The sequence below is a fragment of the Martes martes genome, assembly GCF_963455335.1.
Source record: "Martes martes genome assembly, chromosome: 3".
In the NCBI taxonomy this organism is placed as follows: domain Eukaryota; kingdom Metazoa; phylum Chordata; class Mammalia; order Carnivora; family Mustelidae; genus Martes; species Martes martes.
This window is the reverse complement of record NC_137890.1, coordinates 129,162,215-129,182,540: the sequence shown is the minus strand read 5'-3', so window position 1 is coordinate 129,182,540 and position 20,326 is coordinate 129,162,215. Positions and strand designations below refer to the sequence as shown.

Here is a 20,326-nt window from a genome sequence, read left to right as displayed (position 1 = left end):
CAGAAATGTGCCATTTGGGGATTTTTGTAGCTATTACTTGTGCGCAAAGTGTTCTATATAGATTCTAACATGAAAGGAGTATTTTGTAGGTGCAAAAACCTGCTAGAAAACTTCTGCCCTTGCCTCCTTCTCCTTCACACATACACATCTCTGCTTTCCTAAGTGAAATGCTGTAGCATTATAATGCTTTATGGAGTGTACATGACATATTATGTAATGAGATATATGAAGTACACTTGATCCTGAGCCTTATCCCTCACTAATTGTAAGATCTTCAGCAAGTCCATTTCTGAATTACAGCTTCTACATCTGTAGAATGGAGCTAAGAATACCCTTTTATTGGTGGTTTTATAAACAGGTTCTCAAATTTTTTGACACCCCTCCCATGGAGATGTGGAATCCAATTCCCTTCCCTTAAACACATCCCAGATTTGGTGACTCATGTCTAAAGAATGGAATGAGGCAGAAATAATACCATGTGACTTCTGAGACTAAGTTTCCCCTGGCTCTCTCCCTTGGAATGATTGCTCTTGGAACCCAACCACTTCACCATTTGGTGGAAAAGCCAAGCTGCCACAAGGAAAGGTCACACATGCAAGTGTTCCAACAACAGTTCCAGATGAACTCCCAGATGACAACCAACATCAGCTCCCAGACACGTGAATGAGTTTTCAGATTATTCTAGGCCCCAATCTTTGAGCCACCCCAGCTGACACTGAGCACAGCAGAGAGAAACTGTCTCCTCCAAGTTCTCCCAAAAGTACAGAGTAGTGAGCAAATAGATATTGTTACTATTTTAAGCCATTATGTTTTGGGGTGGTTTGTTGTGCAACAACAAATAATTGGAACAGATTTGGTACCATGACAAAACAGAAAACATGTAGCAATGACTTCAGGACCGGTCAGACTGCTGCAGAATTTGTGAAGGTCTTCAAGAAATTGTAAGTGGAAGCTTCATGGCCTTTTTTCCTTTTTTAAAAAAGATTTATTTGTTTATTTTAAAGAGTAGTGGTGGAAGGGGCAGAAGAAGAGGGAGAGAGAGACTCTCAAGCAGGCTCCACACCCAGCACAGAGCCCCACACGGGGCTCCATCTCACCTCCGTGAAATCATGACCTGAGCTGAAATTAAGAGTCAGACGCTTAACTGACCAAGCCACCAGGCGCCCCCACCTTCATGGGTTTTGAAGAGGTTATCGGTGAGGGTTGACAGGAAAGTGAGAGTGTCCGTAATGTAGTGGTTATCACATTCACCTAACAAGAAAGTGAGGAAAATGTTACTGCAGCTGTCACAAAGTGGTAGATAGTTCAGCAATGCTGTTATTTGTGGTAATATGGAAAATAGGAAATATACAAATTAACTGAATGACCTAAGGAGTACTGCAGGGGCTGCCTGGCTTTTCTCTGGCTACGGGAAAAAGCAAGAGGTGAGAGAGAAGAAAGAACTGTTATGTATAGAGAAGCCAGGAACTGCTGGGCTGGAAAATAACAGTTTCTCTTTTCCCACCTCGCCAAATGGCAGATGAAATGGCTTCCAAGTGAAGATCAGGTTCAGAATGCTCTCAGGAAAACACAGCTCAAAGGTGACACCACCAGTGCGGCTCTAACACCGGCGAGCCCTGGCAAAGATTTCAGGGGTTGCTTTGTTGACATTTACAAGCCACGGAAGGCCCACAGTCGGAAAGGGTGTTTGCAGACAGCAGCTTTGCAGAATCTAAGGTAGAGAAGGGCTAAACGAGAATTATGGGAGTGGCTTTTGCCTGAGTTGGTAATAAATTGATTCAGATGAAACCCACAACGTTTTGTGTTTTGTTTTTTTTTTTTTTTTAAAGAATTACAATCAGCTTAGACTGAGAAGGACAGTCTGGCTGTTGGAGCCCCAGACTTGGAAGGGCTGAGAGCCACCGAAAGAACTACTAGCCGCAACCTTGGGCTACTGTTAGTGGAGAAGGCAGACTGGCTCCAGCGATGGAACCACGGGCACAGTGGGCGGAGCCAAAAGCTACTTCTGGGAAGTCTGAGTGAGGAACCGAGGCGTGAGCTCAGGTGGGTTTCAGAGCTGCTGTGTACCAGTGACGGCTGTATGCCTCCCATTTTTCTTTTTTGTAATTTATTTTATTTTTTTAAAAGAATTTATTTATTTATTTGACAGAGATCACAAGTAGGCAGAGCAGCAGGGGGTGTGTATGGGGGGGGGCGGGGGGGGAATCATGCTCCCTGCCGAGCAGAGAGCCCGATGTGGGGTTCGATCCCAGGACCCTGAGATCACGACCCCAGTGGAAGGCAGAGGCTCAACCCAGTGAGCCACCCAGGCGCCCCCCATTTTTCTTTTTTGAACTGATGTGTGTACAGTGCTTATCCTGGGCGTGTCCCACCACAGTGTATTAGATGTGGTTGGCAGATGGCTTGTCTCTTGATTCATTGGCCTTCAGACTGACTGAAAGGAGAACAGTACCCAAGGAGCCTCTGCTCCACCTGGACCTGATTTATGTGTCCCCATCATGACCCTCAAGCTTGAATATGAGGTTACAGTAGGTGCAATGTAGGTATGGGGTGTGTGTGTGTGTGTGTGTGTTGGGTGATGACTGTATTTTGCATGTAGGGAAAAATGTAAATAATTTATGTACAGTGGGTGAGTTGTGATCATCTTAAAACATGTCCACAAATTATTTCAAATTCTTCCCAACAAAAAGTAGAGCCTAATTCCCCTTTCTTCGAATCATGGTTGACTGCAGGGACTTGCTTCTAACAAACAGAATATGGCAGAAGTGATACTGTGTGACTTCTCAGATGAGATCACAAAATGAGAGACAGCTTTCATCCTGTTTTCTTTTTCTTGGGTTGTTTGCCTTGGAGCCTATCTGCCATTTTGGTAGGAAGACAACAGCCACATGAAAAGGCCATGTATAGGTGTTTGGCTCCAGTTCCAGGTGATACACTGGCTCATGGTCAGCATGAACCAGCAAACTGTGAGTAAATGAGTTTTCTGATGGCCTCAGCCAAGAGTTTCAAGCCACCCCAAGTGACAGGGTGCCATAACCCTATAGGGAGCAAAGGGAGCAAAGGCCGTAGGGAGCAGAGACAAACTGCCTTGCTCAGTGCTGGTCAAATTACAAATTCACGTGAAAAGTAAATGCAGTCATTGGTTGTTTGTTTTTTTTTTAAATATTTTATTTATTTATTTGACAGACAGAGATCACAAGTAGGCAGAGAGGCAGGCAGAAAAAGAGGAGGGAGCAGGCTCCCTGCTGAGCAGAGAGCCCAATGTAGGGCTCGATCCCAGGACCCTGGGATCATGACCTGAGCCGAAGGCAGAGGTTTTTTTTTTTTTTAAATATATATTTTTTTATTTTAATAAACATATAATGTATTTTTATCCCCAGGGGTACAGGTCTGTGAATCGCCAGGTTTACACATTTCACAGCACTCATCATAGCACATACCTGCCCAATGTCCATATCCCTACCACCCTCTCCCGTCCCCCCTCCCCCCAGCAACCCTCAGTCTGTTTTTTGAGATTGAGTCTTTTATGGTTTGTCTCCCTCCCAATCCCATCTTTTCATTTTTTCTTTTCCTACCTCCCCCCAACCCTCCCGCATTGCATCTCCACTTCCTCATATCAAAGAGATCATATGATAGTTGTCTTTCTCCGACTGACTTATTTTGCTAAGCATAATACCTTCTAGTTCCATCCACGTCTTCGCAAATGGCAAGATTTCATTTCTTTTGATGGCTGCATAGTATTCCATTGTGTATATATACCACCTCTTCTTTATCCATTCATCTGCTGATGGACATCTAGGCTCTTTCCACAGTTTGGCTATTGTGGACATTCTGCTATAAACATTTGGGTGCACGTGCCCCTTCGGAGCACCACGTTTGTATCTTTAGGATATATACCCAGTAGTGCAATTGCTGGGTCATAGGGTAGCTCTATTTTCAGTTTTTTGAGGAACCTCCACACTGTTTTCCAGAGTGGTTGCACCAGCTTGCATTCCCACCAGCAGTGTAGGAGGGTTCCCCTCTCTCTGCATCCTCGCCAGCATCTGTCATTTCTTGACTTGTTAATTTTAGCCATTCTGACTGGTGTGAGGTGGTACCTCATTGTGGTTTTGATTTGTATTTCCCTGATGCCGAGTGATGTGGAGCATTTTTTCATGTGTCTGTTGGCCATCTGGATGTCTTCTTTGCAGAAATGTCTGTTCATGTCCTCTGCCCATTTCTTGATTGGATTATTTGTTCTTTGGGTGTTGAGTTTGCTAAGCTCTTTATAGATTTTGGATACTAGCCCTTTATCTGATATGTCGTTTGCAAATATCTTCTCCCATTCTGTCAGTTGTCTTTTGGTTTTGTTAACTGTTTCCTTTGCTGTGCAAAAGCTTTTGATTTTGATGAAATCCCAATAGTTCATTTTTGCCCTTGCTTCTGTTGCCTTTGGTGATGTTCCTAGGAAGAAGTTGCTGCGGTTGAGGTCAAAGAGGTTGCTGCCTGCGTTCTTCTCAAGGATTTTGATGGATTCCTTTCTCACATTGAGGTCCTTCATCCATTTTGAGTCTATTTTTGTGTGTGGTGTAAGGAAATAGTCCAATTTCATTTTTCTGCATGTGGCTGTCCAATTTTCCCAGCACCATTTGTTGAAGAGGCTGTCTTTTTTCCATTGGACATTCCTTCCTGCTTTGTCGAAGATTAGTTGACCATAGAGTTGAGGGTCTATTTCTGGGCTCTCCATTCTGTTCCATTGAGCTATATGTCTGTTTTTGTGCCAATACCATACTGTCTTGATGATGACAGCTTTGTAATAGAGCTTGAAGTCTGGAATTGTGATGCCACCGACTTTGGCTTTCTTTTTCAATATTCCTTTGGCTATTCGAGGTCTTTTCTGGTTCCATATACATTTTAGGATTATTTGTTCTATTTCTTAAAAAAAAAAGGATGGGATTTTGATAGGGATTGCATTAAATGTGTAGATTGCTTTAGGTAGAATAGACATTTTCACAATATTTGTTCTTCCAATCCATGAGCATGGAATATTTTTCCATTTCTTTGTGTCTTCCTCAGTTTCTTTCATGAGTACTTTATAGTTTTCTGAGTACAAATTCTTTGCCTCTTTGGTTAGGTTTATTCCTAGGTATCTTACGGTTTTGGGTGTGATTGTAAATGGGACTGACTCCTCAATTTCTCTTTCTTCTGTCTTGTTGTTAGTGTAAAGAAATGCGACTGATTTCTGTGCATTGATTTTATATCCTGACACTTTACTGAATTCCTGTACAAGTTCTAGCAGTTTTGGAGTGGAGCCTTTTGGGTTTTCCACATATAGTATCATATCTGCAAAGAGTGATAGTTTGACTTCTTCTTTGCCAATTTGGATGCCTTTAATTTCTTTTTGTTGTCTGATTGCTGAGGCCAGGACTTCTAGTACTATGTTGAACAGCAGTGGTGATAACGGACATCCTTGCCGTGTTCCTGACCTTAGCGGAAAAGCTTTCAGTTTTTCTCCATTGAGAATGATATTTGCAGTGGGTTTTTCATAGATGGCTTTGATAATATTGAGGTATGTGCCTTCTATCCCTACACTTTGAAGAGTTTTAATCAGGAAGGGATGCTGCACTTTGTCAAATGCTTTTTCAGCATCTATTGAGAGTATCATATGGTTCTTATTCTTTCTTTTATTAATGTATTGTATCACATTGATGGATTTGTGGATGTTGAACCAACCTTGCAGCCCTGGAATAAATCCCACTTGGTCGTGATGAATAATCTTTTTAATGTACTGTTGGATCCTATTGGCCAGTATTTTGGTGAGAATTTTTGCATCTGTGTTCATCAAGGATATTGGTCTGTAATTCTCTTTTTTGGTGGGATCCTTGTCTGGTTTTGGGATCAAGGTGATGCTGGCCTCATAGAATGAGTTTGGAAGTTTTCCTTCCATTTCTATTTTTTGGAACAGTTTCAGGAGAATAGGAATTAATTCTTCTTTAAATGTTTGGTAGAATTCCCCTGGGAAGCTGTCTGGTCCTGGACTTTTGTTTGTTTGGAGATTTTTGATGACTGTTTCAATCTCCTTACTGGTTATGGGTCTGTTCAGGTTATCTATTTCTTCCTGGTTCAGTTGTGGTAGTTTAGATGTCTCTAGAAATGTATCCATTTCTTCCAGATTGTCAAATTTGTTGGTGTAGAGTTGTTCGTAGTATGTTCTTATAATTGTTTGTATTTCTTTGGTGTTGGTTGTGATCTCTCCTCTTTCATTCATGATTTTATTTATTTGCATCCTTTCTCTTTTCTTTTTGATAGGTCTGGCCAGGGGTTTGTCAATCTCATTAATTCTTTCAAAGAACCAGCTCCTAGTTTTGTTGATTTGTTCTATTGGTTTTTTAGTTTCTATTTCATTGATTTCTGCTCTGATCTTTATGATTTCTCTTCTCCTGCTGGGTTTAGGCTTTCTTTGTTGTTCTCTCTCCAGCTCCTTTAGGTGTAGGGTTAGGTTGTGTATTTGAGACCTTTCTTGTTTCTTGAGAAAGGCTTGCACCGCTATATATTTTCCTCTCAGGACTGCCTTTGTTGTATCCCACAGATTTTGAACCGTTGTGTTTTCATTATCATTTGTTTCCATGATTTTTTTCAGTTCTTCTTTAATTTTCTGGTTGACCCATTCATTTTTTAGAAGGATGCTGTTTAGTGTCCATGTATTTGCATTCTTTCCAAATTTCCTCTTGTGATTGAGTTCTAGCTTCAGAGCATTGTGGTCTGAAAATATGCAGGGAATGATCTCAATCTTTTGGTACCGGTTGAGATCTGATTTATGACCCAGGATGTGGTCTATTCTGGAGAATGTTCCATGTGCACTAGAGAAGAATGTATATTCTGTTGCTTTGGGATGGAATGTTCTGAATATATCTGTGATGTCCATCTGGTCCAGTGTGTCATTTAAGGCCTTTATTTCCTTGTTGATCTTTTGCTTAGATGATCTGTCCATTTCAGTGAGGGGAGTGTGAAAGTCCCCTACTATTATTGTATTATTGTCAATGTGCATTTTGTTATTAATTGGTTTATATAGTTGGCTGCTCCCACGTTAGGGGCATAGATATTTAAGATTGTTAGGTCTTCTTGTTGGACAGACCCTTTGAGTATGATATAGTGTCCTTCCTCATCTCTTATTACAGTCTTTGGCTTAAAATCTAATTGATCTGATATAAGGATTGCCACCCCAGCTTTCTTCTGATGTCCATTAGCATGGTACATTGTTTTCCACCCCCTCACTTTAAATCTGGAGGTGCCTTCGGGTCTAAAATGAATTTCTTGTAGGCAGCATATTGATGGGTTTTGGTTTTTTATCCATTCTGATACCCTTTGTCTTTTGATTGGGGCATTTAGCCCATTAACATTCAGGGTAACTATTGAGAGATATGAATTTATTGCCATTGTATTGCCTGTAAGGTGACTGTTACTGTATATTGTCTCTGTTTCTTTCTGATCTACTACTTTTAGGGTCTCTCTTTGCTTAGAGGACCCCTTTCAATATTTCCTGTAGAGCTGGTTTGGTGTTTGCAAATTCTTTCAGCTTTTGTTTGTCCTGGAAGCTCTTTATCTCTCCTTCTATTTTCAATGATAGCCTAGCCGGATATAGTATTCTTGGCTGCATGTTTTTCTCGTTTAGTGCTCTGAATATATCATGCCAGTTCTTTCTGGCCTGCCAGGTCTCTGTGGACAGGTCCGCTGCCAATCTAATGTTTTTACCCTTGTATGTTACAGACTTCTTTTCCCGGGCTGCTTTCAGGATTTTCTCTTTGTCGCTAAGACTTGTAAATTTTACTATCAGGTGACGAGGTGTGGACCTATTTTTATTGATTTTGAGGGGCGTTCTTAGCATCTCCTGGATTTTGATGTGTGTTCCCTTTGCCATATTAGGGAAATTCTCTCCAATAATTGTCTCCAATATACTTTCTGCTCCCCTCTCTCTTTCTTCTTCTTCTGGAATCCCAATTATTCTAATGTTGTGTCGTCTTATGGTGTCGCTTATCTCTCGACTTCTCTCCTCGTGGTCCAGTATTTGTTTGTCTCTCTTTTGCTCAGCTTCTTTATTCTCTGTCATTTGGTCTTCTATGTCACTAATTCTTTCTTCTGCTTCATTTATCCTAGCAGTGAGAGCTTCCATTTTTGATTGCACCTCATGAATAGCTTTTTTGATTTCAACTTGGTTAGATTTTAGTTCTTTTATTTCTCCAGAAAGGGCTTTTATCTCTCCGGAGAGGGTTTCTCTAATATCTTCTATGCCTTTTTCGAGCCCGGCTAGAACTTTGAGAATTGTCATTCTGAACTCTAGATCTGTCACATTACCGATGTCCGTATTGATTAGGTTTCCAGCCTTCGGTACGGCCTCTTGTTCTTCTTTTTGAGGTGAGTTTTTCTGCCTTGTCATTTTGTCCAGATAAGATTTGCTTTCTCCTCCTGTGGAATTCCGCTGCTCTTGGTGAATGAAGTTGGTTTTGGCTGGGTTTCTTGTTGATCTTCTGGGGGAGGGGCCTGTTGTAGTGATTCTCAAGTGTCTTTGCCGCAGGCGGAATTGCACCGCCCTTGCCAGGGGCCGGGCTAAGTAATCCGCTCGGGTTTGCTTTCGGGAGCTTTTGTTCCCTGAGCACTTTCCGTAGAGTTCCGGAGGACGGGAATGAAGATGGCGGCCTCCCAATTTCTCGGCCCGGAGGAGCAGAGAGCTTGGGGTTCTGCTCCTTAGTGCGCTCTCAGAACAAAGCGCCCAACCACCCCGCCTCTCTGGCCTGCGGTCGCACCTTGAGTAAAGCAGTCAATTGCTGGAGTTGAAGAAAAGCGCTGGGTCGCTTCTGTCTCCGCAGCCTCCAGCCGTGCTCCGAGCCCACCCAGCCTGCGACAAGCACAAGGTAACCCCGGGCTGAGAGCTCACTCCTCGGCTTTGTCGCTGTAGCTGGCTTCCCCGCTCTAATACCTGCGAGCTCTGTGGCACTCAGACACCCCCGGTCCTTCCGTGACCCCGCGGGACCTGGGGTTATGCTGACCCCGCCTGGGTTTCCCCCCAGTTTAGCCTCTGGAGCGATGTCTCCCAGTGGAGCAGACTTTTAAAAGTCCCGATTTTGTGCTCCGTTGCTCCGCCGCTTGCCGGGAGCCGGCCCCTCCCCCCGGGGTCTATCTTTCCGTCGCTTTGGATTCACTTCTCCGCAGGTCCTACCTTTCAGAAAGTGATCGATTTTCTGTTTCTAGAATTGTTGCTCTTCTTCTCTTCGATTTCTTGTTGGATTTGTAGGTGTTCACAATGGTTAGATAAGCTAGCTAGCTGATCTCCTGCCACCCGATGTCGTCTCAGCCTGCTACTTCTCTGCCATCTTGACTCCTCCCTCCGAAGGCAGAGGTTTTAACCCACTGAGCCACCCAGGTGCCCCATGCAGTCATTGTTTTAAGACACTAAGTTCTGGGTTGGTTTGTTAAGGAGCAGATAACCAGGTACTGATCTGCAAATATTTACTAGAAATACCCACATATCTAAACAAAACCTTGTAACAGTTACAACATTTTATACATCATAAGTTACAGTTGCTTTATGGTCCCTAGCTTTATCACTTCCCAACTCTGTGGCCTATAGTAGGCCAGTCTTCCTGAGCTTTATTTTCTACAACTGTAAGAGATAAAAATACTTTGTCTTTTAAAAAACAATTTATGACGATTATATAGCGACAAAGAAAATGATGATATATTGTAGGTTATAAAACTAGATTCAAACAATTACAACTGTAAATATGTGCAGATGAGAAACAGATTAGATTAGTGGGCTTAAAAGTACTTTTCCAAATTTCTGTAAGATTATTTACTTTAGTAATCAAAAAAACATAAGTGTTTTAAAAAATCCCATTGTGCATTACCAGCCCAAACCTGGGGAATGGGTTTGGTTATTTCTTCTCACTGACGTCCCTGCTGGTTAAATCATGTAAAGTGGCTTGGAAGAAAAATGGGGACAACACAGCATCCTGTTACTTGGAGTTTGGAGGTCACCCAAGGGTAGACTCCAGAACTCAGATTTCCTGCCTCCCTAGCCAGTGCACCATTCCTTCATACTGTAGCCTCTTAATACTGGTTAGTTTTTAATCTATATGGGCTAAGCATGAAAACCAATGCCACAGTAAATGCTCATCTTTTAAATAGCCAGCAGTCCCAGCTATCTGAGCTCAGAGGCCATGGAATCCAATGGTCAGGGGTGTTGGTCAAAATGCATGGGTTGGAAAACTGCTTCCCCCACATATTATTTGGGGTCTTTGCAAATGTAAGTAAGGATCTTGACTGGAGATCATCTTGGATTACACAGATAGGCCCTAAATCTAATGATAAGTGTTCTTATAAAGGAGGAAGATACAGAGAGCAGAAGACCGTGTGAAAATGGAAGTAGAGATTGGGGTTACATAGCCACAAACCAAGGAATGTCTGGAGCCATCAGAAGACAGAAGAGGCAAAGAAGGGTTTCTCCCTTTGGGCTCCAGAGGGAACACAGCCCTGTGGACACCTTGATTTCAGGCGTCTAGCCCTCAGAACTCTGACAGAATACACTCCTGTTGTTTTAAGCCACCCAGTGTGGGCTAATTTGTTATGGCAGCCCTAGAAGACTAGGGAATGGGTGAGTCTCACAACCATAACACTGAACGAAAAAAATAGTAAGGGGAGAAAAGTGATACTTAAATCAAGTTCAAATAACATGAAAACTGGTACTTTGATTATATTAAAATATTATATATTAATAAAAACATAAAGAAACACATGGAAATGATAAACACCAAATTCAGGGAGTGGGAGCTGTGAAGGGAAAGATGGGAACACCATAGGGGTACACAAAGGGCTCCAGCTGTATTGATAATACTGTTTCTTTTTTCTTTTGTTTTTTCTTTTTTAAAAAAATTAATATATAATGTATTATTTGCCCCAGGGGTACAGGTCTGTGAATCGTCAGGCTTACACATTTCACAGCACTCACCATAGCACATACCCTCCCCAATGTCCATAACCCAACCACCCTATCCCTCCTACCCCCCCACCCCCCAGCAAACCTCAGTTTGTTTCATGAGATTAAGAGTCTCTTATGGTTTGTCTCTCTCCTGATCCCATCTTGGGGGGACCACCAGGTTGCCTAAGGAGGGGGGAACCAGCCCAGATCAGAAATGGAGCAGGTCAAAACTCCCGTGCTGACCTTTTCTTTTTATTTAAGATCTTATTTATTTATTTGACAAAGAGAGCAAGCAAGCACAAGCATGGGGGAGTAGCAGAAGGAGAGGGAGAAGCAGGCTCCCCACTGAGCAGGATGTGGGTCGTAACACAATCCCAGATCCCTGGGATCATGACCCCAGTTAAAGGCAGATGCTTAACCAATGGAGCCACCCAGGCGCCCCATAATACTGTGTTTAAGGTGAGTGGTGAGGTCAAGCATGACCAATATCATATTTTTAATACAATTGTGTAGGACTAAACTATTTCATAATAATTAAATTTAAAACAGCATTTAGAAGGAAAAAAAGAGAAGGACAAGAAGGAAGGTTGATAACACCTTGAGAGCGGGTGCCTCTTTCTTGGATAATGCGTGACCTTTCAAATGTCAGCCAGAACAACATGATTTGGTGTGTGTGTTATCTCCTGATACTTAACAAGCAGATGAAAATCACTTTGTTAATATTCAGAGTTCTGATGCCATTTATAAATAATTCCAATAGTAACCTTTTTCATTGGAAAAACACCTGTATAGTGCTGACTCTGATTACTCCCTGTGGATATTGCTTAGCTAAAAATTAATATATCATACTTTCTAGAATGACAGACTGTGGGCTGGAATAAGAGAAAACAGTAATTTATAAGATGGAGTAATTACCGGACCATCCAGGTCCTATTTACTGACTTTCTTCTTTGTTCTCAAGCCAACAAAATTATTGAGTCCACAATCCCAGAGTCTTTTATTAGCCTTAATCTTAGGTTGTCTATCAAAAACAATACTGTCGTGGATTAATAAACACCACCAACCCATAATAAGCGGCACAGGCCCTTCGTCCTCCGCGGTAGTAAGTGAGCTCAGCTGAAGCATTATCCAAGTGTGACTGACTAGCTGGGCTGCTAAGCCCTTGCTCCCTTACTATGGCTGAAGCCGCCTCCCCGGCTGCGCTATCTGAAATATCCACGAGGTGGCAGCAACTCCTCAGCAGCCAACCAGGGGCTCCAGGGCAACTGAGGCCGCCTTTGACTTCTTTCTCACCAACAGGGCGGTTGTGGTTTCAGTCAGATTTGGTTGTTTCTTTTGAGCTGGGATTTAGAAAACCATTGTGACCATTTTCAGTTAGAAATCATTCTGCTTGGGGACGCCTGGGTGGCTCAGTTGGTAAAGCGGCTGCCTTCGGCTCAGGTCATGATCAAGGGGCCTGGGATTGAGCCCCACATCGGGTTCCCTGCTCGGCGGGAAGCCTGCTTCTCCCTCTGCCTCTGCCTGCCACTCTGTCTGCCTGTGCTTGCTCGCTCTCTCTCTAACAAATAAATAAATTTAAATAAAAAAAAATAAAAAAAAAAGAAATCATTCTGATTGAATCACAACTAACATAAACCATAATTTGATACCTGCTATAAGCAGTCTCACATTTTTTCCTTCATTTTTTTTTCAATACATTTGGTGAAATACTTTATTTTTAAAACATGTCTGTTTTCCAAAATGCACTAGGCATATGAATAATTCTAACTAATAAGACCTTTATATTGTGAAGGTACAGGGGAAGTCAACATCTACAATAATCAAAGAAACAGATAATCTTCCAAACAATTTGCATTTTATAAAGGGCAGAATCATGATAGCAGTTAAAACATGGCTGGTATCAGTGGTCTCTTCTTGTAGGGCACTGTCGCTAAAATCCAGACCCAGCTGGGAAATGTCACACCAAGTCTCTAGTTTGCTTACTCTGTCTTATAATGCCCAGATTGAGAAGATCTGAACCCTTGAGCACCTAGGTCCCTAACAGGATGATTAGATAGTGGTCCTCAGAAATTTCTGGACTGACACTGCAAAAAAAATTTTTTTTTTGAAAGTAGTCTCCACACCCAGCATGGAGCCCCACACAGAGCCTGAACTCAAGACCCGGATATAAGACTTGAGCTGAGATCAAGAGTCAGATGGTTAACTGACTGAGCCACCCACGTACCCCACCTAATTTTCAATAAAAGGAAGACTCTCATGCATCCCCCAGATGTAAACATTCTAAGGATGCTTGGGATGTATAAAGAAAAAGAACCATAAAAAAAAAAAAAGAAAAAGAACCATGAACTAGAAAAATGCCTTCTCTCAACTGTTCATAAATGTAGAACACTAGAAACAATGTGGCGAGAGAAAGAACACTGCCTTCAGCATCTGGGAACACAGATTTGAGCCCTTTCCCTAAGGAACTGTGGGATCTGGGATATCTCTTCTGTGTAATGGATTTAATAACTTCTCTCCTCCTGACCTCCTGGGTCTGTGAAACTCACACAAAATCAATTATCTAGCTCAATAAGTGTTTGTTGAATATTGCTAAAATCAGTATAAATGATGGTGACAGGACTTTAAAAAATGTACTTTAATAAACAACCCAAAATATGTAACTGTAGGGTTTTATAACTAAAACATAATGTAGTCACGGTTTTGAGAAATGAACAATGAGTATCCTTCCACCCATACTAAGTAGTGGTTTTCAGTCCTGGGAAGCTTTTCAAAATTCCCAGTGCCCAGGGTCTTTGTGTTGTTTGGTTGGCTAGTTGTTTGTCGGTTAAGCCCTCTGGGTGATAATCACAAGCAGCCAGGATTGAGAACCACTGTTCTAACGCGAAAGTTAGTACCATGACTGAATGTTGGTTATAACTGAATCAGCAGAAATGAGTTTCTAGTTGAAAAAAAAAAATGTCTAGTGTTTCTGGCCAGATACAGGGCTATGCCTGGATCACTTTTCTTTGTTATGACACTCTTCTTTTTCTCTTTGTACAAAAGAAAAATTGCTTGATGCAGAAAATGTGAAAAACACAATGCAGATAAAACAACAAAAAAAGCACTTTATATCTGTAGCCCCCCGACACATTGGGCCATGCCCTTGCAGTTTCTTTTTTTCTTGTATATATATGTTTATTTCTTTTTTTTTTTTAAGATTTTATTTTTTCATTTGACAGAGAGAACACAAGTAGGGGGAGCGGCAGGCAGAGGCAGAGGGAGAAGCAGGCTTCCCGCCGAGCAGGGAACCCGATGTGGGGCTCAATCCCAGGCCCCTTGATCATGACCTGAGCTGAAGGCAGACGCTTCACTGACTGAGCCACCCAGGCGCCCCTATATGAATATTTCTAAAATGAAAATGGAATCAGGCCACGTTTTGTAGACAGCTTATTTACTTGGGAATATGACATGGACATCTTCCCATACCAATGAACGTTCTTCCAGGACATGGCTTTTAATGGCTACTTTGTAGCTATTAGATCCATCATCATTTCTTTAATTTCTTGTTATTTAACATTAGATTGTTTTCAGTTATTCCATTATAAAGATATTACAATAAATTTCTGTAATAGTTTTTGCACAAAGCTCTGATAATTTCTTTGAATAGTGGCCCCACCTTTTATATTTACTCCTGATTGGTTTGAGCAGGCTTTAGATGACTCAGCAAACAGGATGATGAACTTCTTAGAAGTCCTGATTACCAGTGACCTACCTCCACATTCCAGAAGTAGCTCCAGAACACCCGGATCTCTTAGCTAATTCTGTCAGGTAGAAAAGCTCAAAAGTAGCCAAATAGTCACTAGAATAGTGGTGGTCAAAGTTCAATGTACATACTTACCTTGTCAAATGCAGAGCTTGTCAAAATGCTAATCTGGGGTGGAGGCTGAGCTTCCGGTCATCCTCCAGGCTCCCAGGTGACGCTGATGCTGCTGGTCAGTGGACCACACCTGAGAAGCGAGGACAAGATTATATTCCTCTTAGACTGAGTATACCTGTGTCTCGTCTTTGGGTTTCCCAATTGTATAAAACACAAGGACGTCCACAAATAAAGGGGCAGAGTTAAGAGGAATATCTACTTTCAACAATGTGTTTGTTTATTCAAGCCAGTTCATTTGGACCTTGCTTTTGGAAGAAAAAATCTTACTCTTTATTTTTGGCATTTTCACTAATTTCCAGAGGACCATAGGCAGCTTTTCTTTCCATAGGAGTAATTCTGTAAAAGAGAAAAATCAAGGTTTTATATCTGAGACTGATACTTTATCATGGATTCCCAAAGGTAGGTGAAGCAGCTTGCCCTTTCCTCCATTCGTCACTGGAATCCTTCAACTTTCATGGGTGGCCTATTAGAAATCTGAACTGTGAAGAACATACTTAGTGATTGGTGGGATTTTCCAGGAAATATCACATTTTTTTTTAACCAGGAAAAAAAAATACTTCACAGTTTTTGTTTTAACAAGGTAAGGTATCCCACCATATACTTCGAATATTGACAGTTAGCATTTAAACAACTTTTATTACAAAAGAACAATGCGTGTTTATTGTAGGAAATTGGAACACGTTAAAAGGTAGAAAAAAGAATTAAATTCCATCACCCAGAGATAATTATCATTGTTAATAATCTACTATAGGGATGCCTGGGTGGCACAGTCAGTTAAGCATCCAACTCTTGGTTTTGGCTCGCTCCTGATCTCAGGATCATGAGAGCTAGCCCTGTGTCAGGCTCTGTGCTCAGGGAAGAGTCTCTTTAGGATTCTCTCCCCCTGTCCCTATCCCTCCTGCTCATCCTTGCATGTGCTGTCTCTCAAATAAATAAATAAATCTTCAAAAGAAAATCTATTACAAGCATCCCCATGTACCTCAGCAACTTAGGAAAACCCTCATTCCCTCTTTGGTTCAGAAAATCCACTTCCAGAGACAAATCTTGTGCAATTTTTTCTGCTCCTTATCCTAGGAAGTCGGCATAGTAAATCCAAGACACTCTTAAGAACTATTTCTTTTTCAAACCCTTTATCAGTCCTATTAAATTGTTTTATTGGGGGAAAATTATTATTAAATCACCTAAACGTTTATAATATTTATTCTCCTCAGTAAAATTATTCCCAGTTGTTTTTATAAGTGAATATTTTATCGTTTAATGGTTTCTAGGTTGTTGTTTTTTTTTAACATCAGTGTAGCAACCCTCCCTTACAGAGTCAGCAGCCCAGAGTATGACAAGCTAATTAAATTAATTAACCCCTGCATGTCAGCTCACATACTGTGTTCAGTCAGTTAAAATACCATAGATACTGCATAATTAATAGACCCATGATTTGATCAGTGTTTCAGACTTTACAATAGGTCCACATAGAGCTATTTCGTATGTACTTTATTATGTTGTCACCACAGCAACTCTGTGAAGTTTTAGTTTTATCTCTGTTTTATAAATGACAGAACTGAGGTGCGAAGATGTTAAGTGATTTACTAAAAATCTCACATTCAGGGAGTGACAGAACAGTGAAAATAGTACCTTCTTAAATTTTCTACTACTGACTCATTTTGTTCTTAATTTCCCCGTTAAAATGTTCAGAATAAAAAAGACTTCATTTAGGGGCACCCAAGTGGCTAAGAGGGTTAAGCCTATGCCTTTGGCTCAGGTCATGATCTCAGGGTCCTGGGATAGAGCCCCAATCGGGCTCTGCTCAGCAGGGAGCCTGCTTCCTCCTCTCTCTCTGCCTGCTTCTCTGCTTACTTGTGATCTCTCTCTCTCTGTGTCAAATAAATAAATAAAATCTTTTAAAAAAAGGACTTCATTTAAAAATATAAGGTACAAAGATGCAGATGTTTATGCTTTTTGCTATGCTGTAAAAATTTCTTTATCTTTGAAAATAAAAGTATAAGATACATATGGGAACCTTGCACTATCTTTTCAGCTTTTCTATAAATCTAAAACCATTCTCAAAAAGTTTATTTAAATGGCGACACCTGGGTGGCTGGGTTCAGTCAGTTAAACGTCTGTCTTCAGTTCAGGTCATGATCTCAGGGCCATTTAGGTCCTGATCTCGGAGTCCTGAGATCAAGTACCAAATAAGGGCTCCCTGCTGGGTGGGGAGTCTGCTTCTCTCTCTGCCCCTTCCCCCTCATTTTCTCTCTTCTCTCTCTCTTTCTCTCAAATAATAAATGAAATCTTTTTTAAAAAGTTTATTTAAAATGTAAAAAAGATAATCTTATAAAATTATATATATGAAAATAATTCACATATATCATGTCAAAATATCTCTTATGTAAATAGTTCTTAACTGATTTCCACTTCTGCCTTCACAGCCTTATCATCCTGTGATGTCCTACAACACAGACCTCCAGTCCTCTTGATATTCAAGACTAGACTGCTGAGATCATCCTGCCAAGAGACACAACCTACAGAATCCAGAGTCTCTCAGTACAATGAAGCATCTTTTCTGGTGTGGCCAAAGACACATTTCCCATCTAGATTTCTAATTCTTTCAGTCCCAGAAGTATGCTGGCATCCATAAGTTAAATGTCACCCTTTGGAAGATGAGCATTGCTTGGGATGATTGCCTCAGGACCCTGGCTGCCCTTTAGGGCCCAGTTCAACATGAATGTGTCCTCTCACCATTCAGCAGCTTACACCACCGCCACAGGCCTTTCTGCAACTGCACAACTGTGACTGGCTGGCAAGTCTTCTGGAAGAGTAGTAGCACGAGATCAGGTCAGTTTGCCTGCCTGATGGTATTATACTAAAAGTCTCCTTTCTCTTAGGAGCAAACAGAATTTAAGTGTTTATCAATTCCTTTTGGTTAAAAATGACCTGTCCTTGCCTACTCTTCTTTCCATCTTCTGTCTTCCAACAATGGATCTGTCAGACAGGTTCTTGGAGCATTTGGGAAATTGAATTTAGAGGAAAGACCGAGGACAAGAAGCGCTTAGGCTGGTAGTGGTCAAAAAATTTCTCAGACAGAACCTCTGATTTTTATGTGGGCATACAGCCTTCTAGAACTTCTAGCTCCCTTGCAGCTGGGCATGGCCCTGTGGTGTGGCCATATGACTAAATTCTGGCCAATAGGCCGTGAGCCAAAATAATGTGGACAACTTCTGGGTTATGCCTCCAAGAGGAGGGGGTGTGTCTTCCCTTCTCTACCTCTTTCTGCTAGCAGGAATATGGGTATGGGAATGGACCATTCTGGTCATGAAGATGAGAGCTATATTCGAGAGATAATAGAGCAAAAAAGAGAGAAAAAAAAAAAAAAACCTGGGCCCTTGACTACTTGCCAAAGGAAAGCCACCAAACTTTCACATGAGAGAAAAATAATCTTCCAACTGATCAGAGCCATTGCATGCCATTCTTACCTATTTGAGTAGATTTCCTCCCAATGTCGGTATCTGTGTCAGCCCCTGGAGTACCTTTCAGGCACCAGGCCCTCCCAGCACCCTCTACTGCCCTATGATTAACTAAGCCAGGTTTAGGATATTACAGAATATTATTTGTTCTGTGCTTTTTCTACTCTCTCTTTCTCCTGTGGTTCATAGATGTGTTCTCTGCGAAAAGCATTACACAGTGTTCTTTTCCTCATTCTGTTCTTTGCTCTAAGTTTTCAATGCATCAACCTTTCTTACTCTAAGGCTCTGTTATTAAGCACCCCACTTTGGTGCTGTTGAGATCTATGAAGGCTGCACATTCTGTGGTTCTGCTGCTCATTCCCAGCTGACTTGTTGCACAACAGAGTGGGGCAATTTATCGCCTTCAGAAAATTTTATCTGCACGTACATAGGAAAAGGACAGGCTCTCTCACATAAAAACCACTGGGAAGATTACTTTCCAAGGAAAACAAACACATTCTCGCTGTCTTATCACATGACCCAACCACTCTTGCAAGAGCTGGATCTCCACCAGATTCAGAGACTGAAATCAACCCCACTCCATCTCTGCAGGAAAGCAAGCAACTGCAGGGGATGGAGGCAGGTCATTCACACCAGCCAGAGAAAACTGCATCGTGAAACAGAACAACTGGTAGTCAAGGCAAGCTGTTGGTGCCGGAAGGATCTTGCAAGAATTACAGTGGCCTCTTTGTTGGAATAAAAAATGCGGCACTGAGAAATCCAGGAGCAAGTTCTATTTGGAGAACTAGGCTGGTAGTTGGTAGTAGAGAGGTCCAGCAGCAGAGAGCAGGACTCTAAGCATCAGGCAGAAGCTTCATGACGGGACTTCGGGCCCTGGAGTAGTGATTCCCAATTAGAGGTGATCTGGTCTCTGCAGAACATGTGGCTATGTCTGGAGACTTTTGTAGTTGTTATAATTGAGGGATGTTAACAGCATCTAATGAAGAGTGGGCAGGGGTGCTGATAAGCCTTCCACAATGCATAGAGCAGCCCTTGCACACGGACAGACACAATACAAAACTGTCCGGCACAAAGTGTCAATCGTGCCAATGCTGAAACACCCTGTCCCAGACAGACTAATGTTAAAAGAGCAGGACCTCCATCTCTAGGATGTTGGGGGTCCTGAACAGCCTGACAAGGGCAAGCTCAAGAACAGGAAAGTAAGATGTGGCCCGGATACCAAAGTCAGGCTGTAGGTCAGACAGGCAGGACTGAATCCCATTTATCAGAACAGACATACAATGTCATGGCCAGACTAGGAGCAAAGTAAATTCACACCAAATCCCTAGGGGATCCCACCAGAACAGCTTAAAGCCCTCTAGAAAACTAGGAGGATTGTTTTATAGCAGAATTCTTAACCTAGTTCCACAAATCTTTTGGAGGCAAGGGAAGATCCCTGCACACAGATATGGGGATCTTGACCTTCCTCAAATTATATGCAAAATTGTGTGTTTTTGCATTTTTCTGGGACAAGGATGCAAAGCTTCCTTCAGGATCTAAATGTGGGCAGATGACCCAGAAAAGGGAAACCCACTGTTGATGGCCTGGGGCACCAGGTTGAGCCCGCAGGAGTGGAACACACGGTCTTAAGGAAAAGGAAAGATGAAAAACTAGTGAAGACAGCTAGCAGTAATTAAACACTGCATGCCAGCTATTGGTCTGCTGCCTAAAGCAGATTGGCTCATTTAATCTTTGTAACAATCTTATGAAGCACGTATCTTTTCAATCCCATTTCATAGATGAAGAAACTAAGGCTAGACTTTCTCTAAGACAATGCTTCCTAACTTTCCTCACAGCATGGCATGCGCACACACACACACACATACACACACGCAAGCTATTCTATAGAAAAACTGTCAGAATTAATAAGAGACTTTAGTAAGCTGGCCATAAATAAGACCAATAAACTACAATTGCAAATCTATAGCAACAAATATTTAGAAAACACAATTAGAAGAAAGA

General features: G+C 41.7%; 1 protein-coding gene across 1 annotated transcript in view; it reads left to right on the top strand.

The window, feature by feature from the left end:
* Positions 1 to 673: 673 nt before the first annotated feature.
* Positions 674 to 20,326, top strand: part of DYNC1I2 (dynein cytoplasmic 1 intermediate chain 2) — a gene marked incomplete at its 5' end in the record, with an annotated part of 146,639 nt that continues 126,986 nt past the window's right edge. Inside the window, 3 exons of the mRNA XM_080798522.1 lie at positions 674 to 941; positions 1,830 to 2,043; positions 17,291 to 17,696. The remainder of the gene's footprint in view (positions 942 to 1,829; positions 2,044 to 17,290; positions 17,697 to 20,326) is intronic.